Here is an 18,943-nt window from a genome sequence, read left to right as displayed (position 1 = left end):
TCTAGTTGTCCCTCTTTTAACCTTTTTCTAAATTTTAGCACCCGGTTTAACCAGACATTATTACTGGTCTCGAATGTAAAATCAGTGAGCACCGATGACGAACTGCGAGCAGGACTACAAGACTTTCATGTAGTTTCTACCTGTTGGAGGAGAATATGGAGGTTAGTGGACAGTCTTCTTAACCGTCGTAAGTTTTTCTCTCTCGATGTTGCAAGTTCTATCTCTAGATGCTAATAGGCTAGCTAGCTTAAAAATCCCTTAGCCAGCCAAACGTTAGCCCTTCGATGTTAATCCTCGAAAACAAAGCCAAAGGGGGTAGACATTTGACCTCATTGTCGTTTTGGCTCACTTATCTATGTGGCCCTCCTGTAGATTCGTTCCTCATGGTCCAATGCAAATTCGCCCACGGTTTGTTACTTAGCCACATTTATGTTGGGTTTGGCTGGTGATATTACACCTTAGCTTAACTGGGCCAGTCTCTCTCGTAGACTAGTCAACTAGGCTAGGCCAAACGTCTGCTTAGCAAATAAGCTTCCTCCATACATGATAAGCCTCACCTAGTTAAAGCTTTATTCTGGGAGTAGTCAATCACTGTATCTAGCTAAGCTAACGTGGTTATATATATGTAACAAGCAGTAGGCAGCTAAAGCTATATAAAGAAGTAAACATATTGTGAAGAGGAACAGACGAGGAAAAAGCCAAAAGATTTGAATCCCTTTTATCCATGTCCTTTAACTTCATTTAGTTAGTTAGACTCATTTTAGCTAAGAATATAATAGTCAATCCTTAATGACACACTTTAACGCGAACATCAAGGTAAACCGCTATTTTGGGTTCTTTTTCTGACAGGAAGTAAACATTTTCTACACATTTATTATGTACACCTATTTTCCAATTTGTGCAGACATTGAAGATGAGGACTGCTGGACTTCTCAGATAGGAGACCCTTGTCTGATTTAGCGTCTCTTTGCCAGCCACTTCTGAGGGTGTTGTAGCAAGTTACTTACCGTCTTATCTTCAGGTCAGGATTTGCTGCATTTGTAGGTAAGACGATGAAGGCTAATATGAGGATCGCTCTCAAAAGCATTAATCCTTTAATGGCCTCCCACCCACATCTCCTCTCGGAGGGCCCCATCAGCAAGTCCATGAAGCAAGACGTTTTTGTGGCAGCTGGTAAATATGAAGAAGCTATTTTCCTGCCAATGGCGAAAGCTGCAGGTGTGTCATCAGTCTACTGAACTTGTTTTCTTGTCACCATTCTGTGATAAATGATACATCTAGAGACGCCACATTCTGTAATTTCCGTTTTGCGTTTTTTTCCCATGATGTAATTGGACATTGAGGTTACATTTGACTAAGGAGTTACTGTCATGCCTGAAAAAACTGCACTACAAACCACTTCTCTCCACCCTTCCCTTTACAGATTGTCAAAGCTTTACAGATTGTGATCTTGTTGATTAAAACCTATTTGCTCAGTGTCGTCATCCAGGAGAATAATAATATTTCCTGCGGCGAGGTTGGAGTGGCTTCTGGGGCGCTCTATTTCCCAGGATGGAGTCACGTTCAGGCGAGTGTTTAGTGGAGGGTTTAGGGTTCATGGGTCCTTTCCTCTGTGTTGCCCAGTTCAGTCTTCCAGGGACCATCAGGGGCAAAATAAAACATGCCCTAGGGAGAATCTGATGTGATACACAAAGTCTCTACCAGCTATACAACCCCCCAATGTCATGATTCCAGACCTATACGAGACAGATTTGTTTTATCAGCTAACAGCGACTGTCTAAGCGAGAGGCACTGTTCTTTTACTCAGCTAACAGCACTGTCTACTGTACTAACAGACTGTCTTTTTATCAGCATAAAACAGACTGCTACTAAACTTGTACTGTCTCTCTTACCAAAGCTACAACAGGACTGTCTACTGTCTAAACCTGTCTCTTTTCATACAGTCTTACACCAGAACTGCTCTACTGTCTCAACAGGACTGTCTTTTTACCAGCTACATACAGACTGTCTCACCGGTGGGCCGGCGTCTTGACCAGGCTATTACGGGACTATAAGACTTACTTATAGAGACCGGTACCAAGATAGTGAGAGGTTGTTGTCTGCTTCTGTTCTGCAAACACTAATAAAAGAAGGCTACAAGTAGAACCTAGCTGGGTGCATCTATGAATGTCATTCTGCACATGCAAGACTGTATTGCTGTCTGAGGAAATGCACATGTCATAAACTGTCCTAATAATCAGAACACTAGTATTCGTCTACTTGGTGCTTGCCAGAGCTTGCTGAGGAAGTCCCATCAAGTTAAAACAGAGTCTGAACAGGTGAGACTTCGTGGCTCGTCAGTTTAGGTGTTGTGTTGCGTATTGCTGGGTAGGGATGGAGGGAATTTTCACTCAGACCGATCCGTATCATGGTCCTGCTGGGTCGTTGCTTTCCCGTCAATACATTTGAACAAACGTCCTGTCCATTCTTGCACTCAATATTTACTTCCTGTCTTTGGTTATTGCACACTAAATGGCCATTACCATGTTTTCTCGTAAGCGAGGTGTTTGCAGTCATGTAGTCTCGTAGCGGGTCGGTTTTGCGCATGTTAGTCGTAACGACAACTCCATCTGGTGTGAGTGTGTTAATGTAGGAGGTGTTGGGAGTAATGTAGCGCTCTAGGGACGGCTCGCTTGTGACTCTTCTATAGTCTCTCGATCGTCTTGTTGAGTCATGTTCAGTCGCTCACGGGAAGGTGATTGACTGCTCACTCTTGTTGTGCCTTGATGGTCCTGCCTGTCTCCCTCCCAGGCTGCTCTTGTGCATGCGCTGCGGCAGCAGGGGGAACAGCCACCGCTGACGCGCTTCAGCAGCACTTGATTGAGGAGAGAGTGGAATGACGGACCAGACCAGCGAGGGCACAATGCCCATGGTCCTTCCAGGCCTCTTCACCCCTCACCCCGACCCAGTCTCCCCCCTTTGGCACCTCTTTGTGTTCCATACGAGCCCCCCGCCAGGCCACCCAGCGAGAGGAGGTACGACACCTGGCTTGGTCACCTCACTTGCGAAAGATACACAAGGGCTCCCCCCCTCCCCCACCACACACTGCCCCTCGAGGCTAGCAAGGTCCACAAAGACGCATACAAGACGTCGTCTGGTAGGACAAGCAGACCACATATCGCAACCTGCCCCTGGCGCCGACAATAGATCCCTTCTAGGCATAGGGGAGAGAACGAGAAACTGACCCTCAGGAATCAACAACAGACGCAGCTTTGACCCAGCGAGTGGGGAGAGAGACACCCGGACTGGAAAGGAGGGACGCAGCGGGAACACGGACTCTACTGGCGAAATGGACCGAGCTGGCAAAGTGCAAGTTCATGCCCCAGATCAGAGGACCAGGGAAGAACATCTTGCGCATACCTAAAAGGGCCTGCCCCCCTTCTGTCGACGAATAGCCCACTCAGGGAACATCTTCTGGGATCTGAGCCTGGCGCCTGTGCCCTGGAGCTCCCCCCGAGGGACAATCCAGCCACGCAACTGCAGGCGCTGCTGGACAGGACGCCAAGCACAGCCCAGGAGTTACTAACTAACACTAAGGACAGCCTGTCCTACAGAGAAGATCGCCAAAGCCAGCACACAGTTACCCTTAACTAAAGGACAGCCTCTCTACAAGAGAGACCCATGTACTTTTAGACTGGAAAGCTCGGTCTAATCTTCAACAAAAAACTGTGTTGGATTGGTCGGTGGCCTCAGGCACTAGATCGAGACCTCACAGCCATCGCTGCTTTCACATGAAGACAACGATTGCTTCAAGGGGTGCTCCTATCAGTTTCTGTTCTCCTCGTCTCCTCTCAGTCTCTCTATTGTGCGGCTATCTTCACATCCTTGTTCACACACACCACACACTACACATCCTTACTATCATCTATCACCCTACACACACACATCACAACTCCAACACACACAAACAATAAACAAACTCCCATTTCGCACAGAAATCATGTGACATTTGCGTATACAAGTCGTTCTATAATGACAGTGGCGTTGACATATCACAGTAGAATCTCCCTAGCGTGTTTGTATCAACAGCCTCGCGTATTATCATGTCGAGCAATCTTGTATCTGGTAACGGATATCTCTCACCGACGGAACGAACCCTCTGATACCCACCCCCAGCGGGACGACCCCTCTGACTCTCTGATACCCTACAAGGGGACGACGCCCATACTGACCCTCTGATTACGCGAACCCAGGGACGACATACTCACCCTCCTAGACTATCCCACCCACGACAGTTGGTACCTCCCAGACTCCCTTCTTGACTCAGCCCCATAGGCTACGACCCTCTGCTCTTCCTTTATAATCTCGACCCGTCATCTTCGGTACCCTCTCTTGATCCCTCACCACCGGTCCACTTACACTCCTTCTCCTCTTCTCTTCTATCTCCATCCACTCACGGTCACTGATATCCATACTGTGACCCTCCTGATACCCACCCAGTGTCTTCGACCTCTGACTCTCTGCCATTATCCCCCCGTGCATCTGCACACCCAGTCTCATTCTCTCTCTTTCTCTCTCTCTTCTCTTCCCTCTTCTCTTCTCTCACTCGCTCTTTCTCTCTCTCTTTCTCCCTCTCTCCTCTCACTCGCTCCTTTCTCTCCTGTCTCTCCGCTCTTTCTCTCTCTCTTTTCTCCTCTCTCTCTCACTCGCTCTTTCTTCTCTCTCTCTCTAATTAACTAATGTTTTCCTGACTGACAGACTAACTACCAGAGTTCGCCAATGTTAGCTGAGTAGTTACACATCTGGGACAGTTTCCAAATGAATTGTGTCGGTAGAAAACAGGACAAAAACAAGCAACTTGTTAGCTGTAAATAAATAAATCCAACTGATTCATATGAGCTCCACTGCACGGGCGTCTACTACCCTAACAGCTAAGCTGACAAATAATAGGAAAACAAGGCACTGTATAGCCTATGGATATCTTCACCTAGCAAAACATGAAAATCCCATAACCTAACACCAACAGATAAACAACAAATGACTCTAGCTTCATTTCGTTGGCTAGTTAGCTGGTTGTCTGTATTAGCAAGCTAGTGCAAGGTTGATGCTTTGGTGAGCGCCAGACCTAATTTACTGCAACATACAACTCTTTCGTTGCCTGGCAGACTAATCGGTTAGGCTATGCTAGCTATAGCAAGCAGCTGGGCCGTTTCCATATGAATTACATCAGCAGAAACATGCCCCCCCCTTCCTCTATGGGACCGTCTTCCTCTATGGGACCGTCTTCCTCTCCTTTATCCTTGCCCTCCTGCCTCTTACTGGTCCATTCTTGCAAACAGCAATTCAGAGGTGACCTCTTTTTATGCATGAATAAGGACTGATTGCTGATTGAACAATTGTGCAAAGAGGTTTTGTACACGTGCATAAGAGGTTCACATTCATGGGAATAATTTGTATGAGCTGTAAACAAATGTTTCAATTTTGTTTTACATGGTTTACTCAACTGAGTTTTGTGTCTTTTGTAGAGAGTTGTGTTTACTGTTTTGCAAAAATGTGCTTAGCATTTGCATTGTGTGTGTGAAAGCAATGAGAAATTACTTACAGTTTTACACAAAATAATACTGTTGTGCTCATTAGGTTATGATGGAGATCAACTGGTACGCAGTTTCATTAAGTGTTTTAGCAATCAAGAAACTGTAAATTAAGTTTGTGATTGTCACTGTTTATGCTACTCTTTGTAGTGTTTCCGTACACCACAGGGGGGCATTGTTTTAGAATAATCAACCCAGCTGCTGCTCTAACCGAAAAAACAGGCTTTAAATTTTATTTTATTTTATTTAACTTCTGGCAAACAGTTATGGCAAATCTTTTGCCAATTTGCCACAAGCTCATATTTTCACATGCAAATTAGTTTTGTGGCAAACTATTGCGGCAAGTTGTGAACTTCTGGCAAACAATTCTGGGAAACTTGTGGTAAACATTCTACAGTGTGCTGCAAATTTGCTGCAAACTGATTATGAATATGCAAATTAGATCAGCTTTTTTGGTTACTTTCAGTAACAACATTACAATATCTTAACTACATAAACCAAATCACATAACTTTAAAATGAAACGAAACATACTAAACAACATGTATTCAATGTCTTRAAAGATACAAATTAAATCCTTTATCTACCTCACAATTAAAATAGTGTCAAGTGGTACAATATTAACCTTGAGATGCTTATGAAGAAAAGAGCAAAGAATGAACATTTCCCCTCAAAATTGTTTATTTAATCCCAGTTCAGAACTAGAGCCTTTTTGAGACGAGATGGGTCCCATTATGTCTGGCAAAAAAAAAAAAAAATGCATTCAACAGTAAGAACCTCATACCAATGGTCAAGCATGGGGGTGGTAGTGAGATGGTTTGGGGATGCTTTGCTGCCTCAGRACCTGGATGACTTGCCTTAATAGAAGGAACCATGGATTCTGCTCTGTATTAGATMATTCAACGGGAGCATGCTCTCAGGGTGACAATTTGACCAAACTGTCCAACAATCTTTGAGTTCTCCTCATCACCCCTCCAAAAAGTACTGACCTCMGTGTCTTCAGTTTACATTGTGGATGTTTCAGTCCAACAAAAGAGAGGTTTTTCTTTGAGGTCATCCACCAGTGTGCCATTCCTCATGTCCCAGCTCTCTCAGAGATGAGTCAGTTGATTGGAGAGTGGATGTCAGAAATTCACAGTGTTCATCTATCTCAAAGCCAGACAGTCTGTATAAATAGAGAACATATCATTCATACAGTGTGATGTAGTGCAGATGAGGGGCCCATCATAACTGAGTCTGTCCTTAAGGATCAGTCACACATTAAGCACATCATCTGGTATGAGTCATACCTGTAAATATTTTTCTCTAGGCCTGTGAAGTACCCATAAAAAAAATATATTACAAATGAAGAAAAACTATGTCCACGGAGTGACAGYTTGACCCCCAATAACTGTCCAACAATGATTAGGTCAAATCAAATTGTATTAGTCACATACGTGTTTAGCAGATGTTATTGCGGTTATAACGAAACGCTTGTGGTTCTCATCATATGAAGATGACCCCTCCAAAAGTACCGTTAGAGCCATTTTGTATGTACAGTTGAAGTYTACATACACCTTAGCCAAATACATTTCAATTCTTGACATTTAATCCTAGTAAATATTCCCTATCTTAGGTCAGTTAGGATCACCACTTTATTTTAAGAATGTGAAATGTCAGAATAATAGTAGAGAATGATTTATTTCAGCTTTTATTTCTTTCATCACATKCCCAGTGGGTCAGAAGTTTACATACACTCAATGAGTATTTGGTAGCATTGCCTTTAAATTGTTTAACTTGGGTCAAAGGTTTCAGGTAGCCTTCCACAAGCTTCCCACAATAAGTTGGGTGAATTTTGGCCATTCCTCCTGACAGAGCTGGTGTAACTGAGTCAGGTTTGTAGGCCTCCTTCCTAGCACATGCTTTTTCAGTTTTCCCACACATTTTCTATAGGATTGAGGTCAGGGCTTTGTGATGGCCACTCCAATACCTTGACTTTGTTGTCCTTAAGCCATTTGCCACAACTTTGGAAGTATGCTTGGGGTCATTGTCCATTTGGAAGACCCATTTGCGACCAATTTTAACTTCCTGACGGATGTCTTGAGATGTTGCTTCAATATATCCACATAATTTTTCCTACCTCATGATGCCATCTATTTTGTGAAGTGCACCAGTCCCTCCTGCAGCAAAGCACCCCCACAACATGATGCTGCCACCCCCGTGCTTCACGGTTGGGATGGTGTTCTTCGACTTGCAAGCCTCCCCCTTTTTCCTCCAAACATAATGATGGTCATTATGGCCAAACAGTTCTATTTTTGTTTCATCAGACCAGAGGACATTTCTCCAAAAAGTACGAWCTTTGTTCAGGTTATGTCAATATAGGACTCGTTTTACTGTGGATATAGATACTTTTGTACCKGTTTCCTCCAGCATCTTCACAAGATCATTTGCTGTTGTTMTGGRATTGATTTGCACTTTTCRCACCAAAGTACGTTCATCTTTAGGAGACAGAACRCGTCTCCTTCCTAAGCGGTATGACAGCTGCGTRGTCCCATGGTRTTTATACTTGGTACTATTGTTTGTACAGATGAACRTGGTACCTTCAGGCATTTGGGAATTGCGCCCAAGGATGAACCAGACTTGTGGAGGTCTACAAAAAAATGTCTGAGGTCTTGGCTGATTTCTTCTGATTTTCCCATGATGTCAAGCAAAGAGGCACAGAGTTTGAAGGTAGGCCTTAAAATACATCCACAGGGACACCTCCAATTGACTCAAATGATGTAAATTAACCTATCAGAAGCTTCTAAAGCCATTACATCCTTCCAAGTTGCTTAAAGGCACAGTCAACTTAGTGTATGTAAACTTCTGACCCACTGGATGTAACGCTCGTCGTCGTAAGGAAGAGTGGACCAAAGCGTAGCGTGGAAAGTGTTCATGATCTTTATTGTCAAGAATCACTCAAACAAAAATAACRAATACAAAAACGAAAGCGAACAGTTCCGTCAGAAACAGATACTGAACGGAAAACAACACCCCACAAAACCCAAACGGAAAATGACAACTTATATAGGATCCCCAATCAGAGACAACGATAGACAGCTGCCTCTGATTGGRAACCACACTAGGCAAAAACAACAAAGAAATAGAAAACATAGATTCTCCCACCCGAGTCACACCCTGACCAAACCAAACATAGAAAATAAATAAGGATCTCTAAGGTCAGGGCGTGACACTGGAATTGTAATTCAGTGAATTATACGTGAAATAATCTGTCTGTAAACAATTGTTGGAAAAATKTGTTGTGTCATGCACAAAGTAGATGTCCTAACCGACTGCCAAAACCTTAACAAGAAATTTGTGGAGTGGTTGAAAAACTAGTTTTAATGACTCCAACCTAAGTGTATGTAAACTTCCGACTTCAACTGTACATCACCATGGTAACCCTCTGAAAGAGCTCAGCCATGCGCCGGTCCACAAACTCAGCGTCTGGAGTATAAACATGTAATGACTCCTTAGATACCTACACCTAGTCAACATTAAATACATGCGGGACATCATGTTAGATACAAAACCAGGTAAGAAACAGACCTAGAAAGGAGACAGAGAAGGTTTGACATACTACCAGTCTGTTGAAAGGAGAAAGACAAAGACACACACAAGAACAATTTCCTCAGTTTAGATTGACCTCTTCCTTCATCTCTCTTCTCTGTCTCAGCATTCTCCTCTTCTCTCTTCCTCGTTGAAGAGGTAATGCCCTCCATCTCTCTCTCTCCAGTTGTTCATATGAAACCTGTGATGAAAAACACACTTCCTTAATTTGTTTTTTTTGTCTGTTTGCCAAATTTATTCAAAGTTTAAACTAAAGTTTAAAGTAGCAATCTGGGATTAGTACATCAACTCATGGACTTGATGATATATTACCAACTTATCAAAGCCCCATGTTCAACTGTCTTACTCCACCACAACCCAAAATATAAGCTTGTTTTACTCTATTGTTGGTAAACAAACACTGCATAGCTATAAAACAGGGTTCAAACTATTGAGCCTATGGTAACCACTGTTGACCAATGTTTTCTCTCTCATTAAACCGTCAATATGCGCTACGATCACCCGCACAACTGATCTCAATTGCTTCACAAATTTACATAACGCCGAGCTACATGTGAGATCGGTGTTTTAAGTTTGTTCTCCTTTCTCACCAAAATGTGTGTATCTTGGAGGCTACAGGGTATTATCTTCGGTAGAAATAAAACCTGGTAATCGAACAGACAATAATTCAGTACAACTGAAATAAAGTAATTTCTCGTTTAAGAAAATCTGACCCCTAGCGCTAAGAGGTTTTTAGACTGTAATTATACTGCGGCGATGCATCCTACAGGTCATGTTGGTATAAGCATAACTTTTTTTATTTACAATTTATGTAATCCATTAAATACAGTTTGGCTATTTATTATCAAATAAAATATCCCTGAACTGTCCACATCTAAAATGTGTAACTAAATCAAGCCAATTACGATTGAGTTAATATAAACTATGTTTCCATTAAGTTATAGTATAATCAAGGTATTGCAAATTACACAAATTATATTATAATTATGTTATTTAAGATTAAATGTTCGTATAAAACAATCATATATTCTTACAATAAGTATTTTTAGATTAATGCTGCGTTCATAACCAAGTGGGAAGGTGGTTACAAGTTGTGAATTCGTAAATACCAGTTGGATGCATTCATGTCCTTTGAACGCGTTGAGAAACGCCAATTGGCAAACGAGCTGCGTCAACCATAAACTAAAAGTACAGCTATCATACTTGTAAACAAATTAGTGTTAAAAAAAAAAMAWATGAAATAATATATTGCTTTTAATTTTTTTAAATGTTATTACATTTAACTGCTATTGAGGTAATTTCCATAGTAGGCAAGCATGTGGGAAAAGTCAGGATGATATAGTGATATTTTTCTCCAAATCATATGTGGTAAATATCACCYTCCCACTTGCTTGTGAACGCAGTATATTTACCAGTCTTTCAATGCTCTTGGGGGGGCAGTAGAGAAGCTAGACGCAGCTGTCTGGTATCAAACTGGTATCAAACTCGTTCGACACGGTAACAGCATGAGATCAACTGATCTGCTGGTTTAGGCCGTGTTCCTTTGCTAAAACGGTTCATTGGCAGTTGCTCCTCCCTCACATACTGCCTGCCTCACCTGGGACAAATTTAGAGATGCCTGTTTTTCTACAGTCGTGGCTGTTGACAACCAAAGCAGCTGTGACTGCAGGGGTGTGTTCCGTTCGCTTGGACGTTTGTAGAACGGTTTGTACATTTTTAAACAGACTTTGCGATACGTTTSCTCCGTTTGGTGGGTGTGCCGGGGTGTGTCTTGAAGCAATGCGTGACGTTTTAAAAGGGCAGCAGTGCATTTTGAAACCACAATCCAACACCTCCCCGTCTTTCAATTGGTCGTTTCCGTTCAATTGAACGTTCTATCAAAGTGTTATGTACTAAACGAGGCCCAGTTCTTTTMCGAAGTGACTTTTTCGTAGCAGGTTAGRAGAACTCATGCAGCAGGTTAGGATAATTTAATGTAGCAGGTTTGGAGACTGAGGTTAATCCTCTTCCAACCTGCTACGAAAATCACTTTGTATCGAAGTTTGAGCGGTAAGGCTGAAGCAACCGACTGCAACCAAAAGTTGGACACTAATGTAGTTTAATATTTTAATGTATTTGAAGATACACAAATACACTGAATCAGTCCCATGAACCCAGGTATTTGAAAATAGTATTTGAACATACTGTCAAATACAATTTGATAGACTTTGGTTTTTACAAATAACCATTCAAATACTCAAAAGTACTTGTTTTGGCCGGTGTGTTTGTAAATACACAAAGTATTTTAAATAGCAGATACTCAAATACACATGTATTTGAACCCAGGACTGCATTGTTTATAAAAAATAAAAAAAGGTTTTCTTTATCACTTATTTGTATATATCCACAGTACACATAAATCGCGACAAATTGGTTCCAGTTTGGTCAAACAACCATAATTGGTTGACAATAGAACCTCCCACAATGCAGGATGAAGTTAGTGAAGAGCAACTGCAGAAACTTGCAATGGTATGCCGTCAAAACGTCATGACCTTTGATCACGTTATTTGTCAAGTCCATGTAGTTGACATGTAGGTGCAAGTCGGGCAATATCCCCAGAAAGCAACACACTTTGTCACCGACTTGACAAAAGTGATCCGCTCGAATGCGCCCAGTGTGTCCCTGTATAATGTAGCGTTCAAAACCAYTGGGAACYCGTAAATCTCCGACTYCCGGATTCAAAGCGTTTTAAGACAACTGGGAAATCGGGGGGAAAAACGAGCTCCGACTGGCCCAAATCGTTTCGAACGGTCATCGAACTCGGGAACTCTGACCTCTTTCTAGAGCTCCGGCTTTCGGACCTGAAGATCACTGACGTCATGATTTGACCTCGTATTTTTCAGAGTTCCCAGTRGTCTTGAACGCACCATAACATAGCGGTCAACCTATTTCCTGTAGTCTCAAAATTATTAAACATTTTGGTTATTGTAATACATTTTCGATTTCTACCTCAAATGGAGCACACTTTGTTAATAATAATAGTATTAAATCATTAAATAATGTCATTCAAATAAGTTGACTCACCACCCACATGAGTATGCCTGATGCACACGTGTCAACTAAATAGCATGTTTTTATTTGTTTGGGCTAATGGCTAATGCCTTTTACCTGAGTACATAAATCGGTGATCGGTCGCTCTTTCCCGCCAAACATTCCTTTGTTCATTGAGCAGCTTCGTTGTGTGAGCGAGCAACTAGCGCTGCGCAATTCGCGGCCATGCGCAGATGCAGGGGGTGCCGGTGACTCCACCGCATGACTAGAAGGGATCCAGCTTTTGTCAAAATAATATTGACATTTTAGCTAATCCTTACCCCTTTCCTAACCTTAACCTAATTCTCCTAACCTGCTGCATAAACTCTCCTAACCTGCTACGAAAAGTCAAATCTGACATTATTTTGACAAAAGCTGTATCCCTTCTAGCCATGATCGTAAGTCCACTACCGTCGACGGCGTCATTTATGTTAACAGTTGGGACCACTGGCAGTGGTGGGGAAAGTACCTAGTTGTCATAAAAGTAAAGATTTCTTAATCGAAAATGACTCAAGTAAAAGTGAAAGTCACCCAGTTAAAATACTACTTGTGTCCAAAAGTATTTGGTTTGACATATACTTAAAATATCAAAAGTAAATGTAATTGCTAAAAATATACTTAAGTATCAAAAGTAAACGTATGAATAATAAAAYATTCCTTATAYTAAGCAAAGCACCATTTTCTTGTATTTCTTTAATTTACGGATAGAAAGAGGCACATTCCAACACTCAGACATAATTGACAAACGAAGCATTTGTGTTTAGTGAGTCAGCCAGATCARAGGCAGTAGGGATGACCAAGGACATAGCCACAGGAAGTCGTTTGGGGTTGAGGGTGCTGCGGGTGAGGTGGATGCAGGAAAAAAATTGCCCACGCTGAAGATATCGGTCCGCTAATACAGGACTAGTAAAGGCCCAGTGCACTATTTTTGTGAAAATGTTTTAACTAAATGTATTAGAGTGTTTACCAGCATTTGTAACTTGAGTTTGATCATTGTCTGCACAAAACAGTTAATCTRATAATACTTGTGGAATATAAAAATACATGATTGATATGTTTTCCAGTTTCTTGAAATACTTATTTATTTGTGAAAACTGAAATGATCTATTTATTCCTTTTCCATCTTAGTAGACACCCTTATCCAGAGCAACTTACAGTAGTGAGTGCATTCATCCATGTGACCTACTTGTTGTGTGTATGTACTGACATGTATGTGTAACTGATAGATACACACACACACACACACACACACACACACACACACACACACACATTTAAAACATTAACATGTAGTGTATGTCAATTGTAAAGTATTTTTAGTTATGTGTCGGCCCCTGTAAGACTAGCAGTCGCTAACTGGGATCCTAATAAATTAAATTAAATACATTTTCATACTTTTTCCCCATGGGAATTAAACCCAAAACAACCCTAGCATTGCACACGTCATTCTCTACCAACTGAGCCACATCATTACAAACCACTTGATGTCTCCATGTACTCAATTACTGTATTGTACATCACCATTGTACATGGTGATGAAAAGTCTACAGGTAGAAACCTAGATGACCAGCCAATGTACAATACACTAATGTACATTTAAATTAAGTGGTTTGAAAGGATGGTCAATTAATACTGCACAAAGAAAGTGGTTGTTTTCCCATGAAGGAATACCTAGGATAGGATAAAGTAATCCTTCTGACCCCCCCCCCCCTTAAAAGATTTAGATGCACTATTGTAAAGTGGCTGTTCCACTGGATGTCATAAGGTGAATGCACCAATTTGTAAGTCACTCTGGATAAGAGCGTCTGCTAAATGACTTAAATGTAAATGTAAATGTTATTTGATCAAGAAAAATATTTAGTTTGATGTGGATGTTTGATGACAGAGTTTTGTTATTTCTAGATTCCATTAGAATGACATCACAGAGAAAGGAACAGGGCAACAACTCTCACAATTCCAACTATTGAATCCTACTAAAATCATTAATCAAAATCATTAATTATACAACTACCTTTTTTTGCCAAAGCWGAGATGCTACAGACGTCTATATCGGTCGGCTGATACTAGTAAAGGCCCAGTGCACTACATTTGTGAAAATGCAGCTCACTCAGCACCCCTACTTTGCACGGCTATGACCAGGGATGTTCTCTTCATAAGTGAGTGAATTTGATTCTTTTCCCGTCCGCATTCAATATTTTACGAGTAGGACTACTTTTGGGTGTCAGCGAAAGTGTTTCTTCAGGAATGTAGTAAACAAAAAGTTGTCAAAAAATATAAATAGTAAAGTACAGATACCCCCCAAAAACGACTTAAGTAGTACATGAAAGTATTTTTTTACTTAAGTAGATTACACCACTGACCACTGTTTGGGACACTTTTCAGCTCTGAACCCAGCATAYGGTTAGTTCTCCAAACCTGCCACATTATGGATGGTCAGTCCTTGTATCCATAGCTCAGTCTATGAATTTAAACATTGTTACATTTCTCCAGCCCCCCTCCCTCAGCTGTTTACCAACAAAAAGGCAGGGTGAATGGATCCCAGATTGTCCCTTCAAACCTAAAGTGAATAATATTACTAGAGCTTTTACRATGCAGCCAAAAACATTCTTACCTTTCTATCAACAGAATACATGTTTTCCTCTGCATCTTGGTTTTAGTTGTACTGTCGAACTTTGATGTAAGTTGTACTGTCGCCATAATGTAACAATGAACAGGAAGTGACTGTGTCAGCAAAACATAGGAAGAATCAGGAAACAAGCAGCCAATGGCTGGGTTTGCCAGAGATCAAAAGAGAAAGAAGGACACAGAGAAGAGTGAGGGCTTTTTCCACAGTGAAGGTATCTGCCGACTGAATGATCTAAAAAATAACCGAGCATCATAAATAACTACTCATTATTATTTGTAGATCAGTCAATCAGTTACAATTAGACAGACAGAGATAATGTGTTACAGAGAGAGAGACAGACAGACAGAGATAATGTGTTACAGAGAGAGAGANNCAGACAGAGATAATGTGTTAGAGAGAGTCAGACAGACAGAGATAATGTGTTACAGAGAGAGAGACAGACATCATGTGTTATAGAGAAAGTCAGACAGACAGAGATAATGTGTAACAGAGAGATAGAGAGAGAGAGTCAGACATATATAATGTGTTACAGAGAGAGAGACAGACAGACAGAGATAATGTGTTACAGAGAGAGTCAGACAGACAGAGATAATGTGTTACAGAGAGAGAGAGAGAGAGAGTCATACAGACATAGATAATGTGTTACAGTGAGAGTCAGACAGTCAGACATAGATAATGTGTAACAGAGAGAGTCAGACAGACAGGGATAATGTGTTACAGAGAGAGAGAGAGAGAGTCTTACAGACAGAGATAATGTGTTACAGAGAGAGAGAGACTACCTTCTAGTGTTTCCCTCTTGTGGACAAACATGATGGAACAGTACTGCCAAACACAGACTGAGACCTGGTTCCATTTCAGCCTTTAGCTCCTCCTTCCTTTAGCTCCTCCTTCCTTTAGCTCCTGAACCTAAAAGGTAGGGGAGGGTGGGGTTAGTTGAGCCAAAAGGTTAGTTGAGCCACCCCTTGTTTCTAGGAAACCATACACAAAATTGTGATCATTTCCAGGGATACACAACATCCTGAAATATATGTAAATATATTTGTTAGGAAGAATACTATATTTCCCTTAACATAGTGATGCTGAATATAAAAAATGGCTCAACTTACCCACTCTACCCTACCATTGGTTGCTGTTTGATGACACATTGTGCCTTTCATGCATTTGCAAGACAAAAGTGCTCAGCATATGTGGGAACTCCAAGACTGTTGGAAAAGTATTCCTYATGAAGCTGGTTGAGAGAATGACAAGAGTGCCATGTGTGTTATTTCATAGTTTTGATGTCTTCACTATTATTATACAATGTAGAAAATAGTTTAAAAAAAATAAAGACAAACTCTTGAATGAGTAGGTGTGTCCATACTTTTGACTGGTACTGTATATATATTCAATATTTGAGTGCTATAATAGTTTGGTTGTCATGGGAGATTGTGTGCCRTCTCTCGCTCTCTTGTTATCCCATCGTTGACATTAATGTCCAAGGAGCCCTCAGAAGAGAAGTGGTTTGGGGCAAGACAGCCAATGGAATCTCTCTCTTCCAACATGTTAGAATATTTTTTTTGTTTTTAATAAAGGTTACATTAAAAAATATATATTTATATTTATTCCATGGCAATGGTATAAACATTAACCTCACTCATGTCATTTATATATCCATATGTGTTGTACAGGATACATGTTAAAACACATTACAGGCGGTAGATCGGGGTCAATGAGAATTACTTTCAAATGCTGTGAAAGCAATGCATGACCCAAAACAATATGGAATATGAATATTGCTCCCTGTAACGGAACATCGCAGTTCTGGTCTCCTAGGTACGTCCGAATGCATTCATATCATTAGCTATGTCCAAGTTAAGACAGGTTAGCGTCTGAAATAGCATCCTATTCTTTCAGTTAGACAGTTAGCGTCTGAATAGATCCTATTCTATTCAGTTAAGACGAGTTAGCGTCTGAATAGCTCTATTCTATTAGTTAAGACAGGTTAGCGTTGAAATAGCATCCTATCTATTCAGTTAAGACCAGGTTAGGCTGAAATAGCATCCTATTCCTATTCAGTTAGCACAGGTTAGCGTCTGAAATAGATCCCTATTCTATTCAGTTAAGACCAGGTTAGCGTCTGAAATAGCATCCTATTCTATTCAGTTAAGACCAGGTTATGCGTCTGAATAGCATCCTATTCTATTCAGTTAAGACCAGGTTAGCGTCTGACATAGCATCCTATTCTATTCAGTTAAGACAGGTTTTAGCGTCTGAAATAGCATCCTATTCTATTTCAGTTAAGACCAGGTTAGCGTCTGAAATAGCATTCTATTCTAATCAGTTTAAGACCAGGTTAGCGTCTGAAATAGCTATCCTATTCTATTCAGTTAAGACCAGGTTAGCGTCTGAAATAGCATCCTATTCTTATTTCAGTTAAACGAACAGGTTTAGCGTCTGAGAAATAGCCATCACTATTCTATTTCAGTTAAGACCAGGGTTAGCGTCTGAAATAGCATCCTATTCTATTCAGTTAAGACAGGTTAGCGTCTGAAATAGCATCCTATTCTATTGCAGTTAAGACCAGGTTAGGTCTGAAATAGCATCCTATTCTTCAGTTAGAAGACAAGGTTAGCGTCTGAAATAGCATCCTATCTCTATTCAGTTAAGTACAGGTTAGCGTCTGAAATAGCATCTATTCTATATTCAGTTAAGACAGGTTAGCGTCTGAAAGATCCTTATTCTATTCAGTTAAGACCAGGTTTAGCGTCTGAAATAGCATCCTATTCTATTCAGTTAGACCAGGTTAGCGTCTGAAATAGCATCCTATTTATTCAGTTAAGACCAGGTTAGCGTCTGAAATAGCATCTATTCTATTCAGTTAAGACCAGGTTAGCGTCTGAAATGCACCCTATTCTATTCAGTTAAGACCAGGTTAGCGTCTGAAATGCATCCTATTCCCTATACAGTGCACCAGAAGTAGTTCACTATAGGAAATAGGGTGCCATTTCAGACAAGACAACAGAGCATTGTATTGGTAAGCTTGGACACAGCTTTTTTAACATCAATAAACCAAAACATACTGTTATGTCTCTTTGTTCACGACATTGGCACACGGTCTGGTCTGACTCACAAACTCACCAAAACCACACCTATTGACTTGCTACAATCAGAAACGTTGTTTTGTTCTGTTGCATGTACTATAATACACAGTGAAGAACCAAGGACTTCCGTCAACCTAACGAGATGTTACTACAGACGGACACGGTAAACGTAAAGGATTGTGGCCTGGTTTAACCAGATGTGGATGATGCGCTCACCACTGTTTTCCTATCAACGGTGAATGTATTGACATCAGGAGATCAGATGTCAAGACTAAAGGGATTATAGTCTCTGGACTAGATACTGAATTCAATGTTATTTTGCTGGTGCAATATTAACAATCATTTTTTATCATCCGCCGATATATAACTTTACAAACGTCCTATTCTCTCTTACTGGCAATGGCACATGCTGCTTTAGTGAGCCAATGTACAGTATATAAACAGAGGTTTATCATTTTATAGTACAAGCTATCTGTAAATTCATGTTTTATATCGCTCCAGTGACTTAAGTGAATACAGGAGCACTGAGTCGAAAATTCTGGTTTGAGCAACAAACAAACAAAAAAAGTATTATTCAATGATGAGAATAAAACCCATTAGAAGCCTTTTATACACCTATAATACCAACAACCGTGGAGAGACAGAAAGAGCAGAGCTGCATACACACTCTGCCTCACATACCTTCTAGAACATATACACATTCCTTCTAGAACATATACACATACCTTCTAGAACATATACACATACTTCTAGACATAGAACATATACAGGAAAAGTACAACAACAACAAAAGTTTTGAGAAATATTTAAAAGAAAATCATATTGAACACATCACCAATCAGACAAGACAACTCACAGGTTTTTTTCTGGCATTCATGTACACATCTTCACATTTGTTTCAAGTCTAATATTGGTATTCAACATTTTTGTAATATCATCTTTTACATTTTCAGAGTTAACTTCTTTGAGACAAAACATTTCCCACTAGCGTCAAATGTACTATGCAGTAGT

General features: G+C 40.7%; 1 long non-coding RNA gene across 2 annotated transcripts; it reads right to left on the bottom strand.

Moving 5' to 3' along the window:
* Window positions 1-5,233: 5,233 nt before the first annotated feature.
* LOC111971655 (uncharacterized) lies at window positions 5,234-14,962 on the bottom strand. Of its 2 annotated transcripts, none has more exons than XR_011480730.1 (3): window positions 14,838-14,962; window positions 9,234-9,338; window positions 5,234-6,734 (listed from the first exon to the last, which is right to left on the bottom strand). It is a non-coding gene; the product is annotated as an uncharacterized lncRNA (long non-coding RNA). The 2 variants fall into 2 exon arrangements; XR_002878282.2 differs by lacking the exon at window positions 14,838-14,962 and adding an exon at window positions 12,305-12,644.
* Between the last annotated feature and the right edge of the window lie 3,981 nt (window positions 14,963-18,943).

This window comes from Salvelinus sp. IW2-2015, linkage group LG13 (assembly GCF_002910315.2).
Source record: "Salvelinus sp. IW2-2015 linkage group LG13, ASM291031v2, whole genome shotgun sequence".
Classification (NCBI taxonomy): Eukaryota; Metazoa; Chordata; class Actinopteri; order Salmoniformes; family Salmonidae; genus Salvelinus; species Salvelinus sp. IW2-2015.
This window is presented reverse-complemented; position numbering and strand designations above follow the sequence as displayed.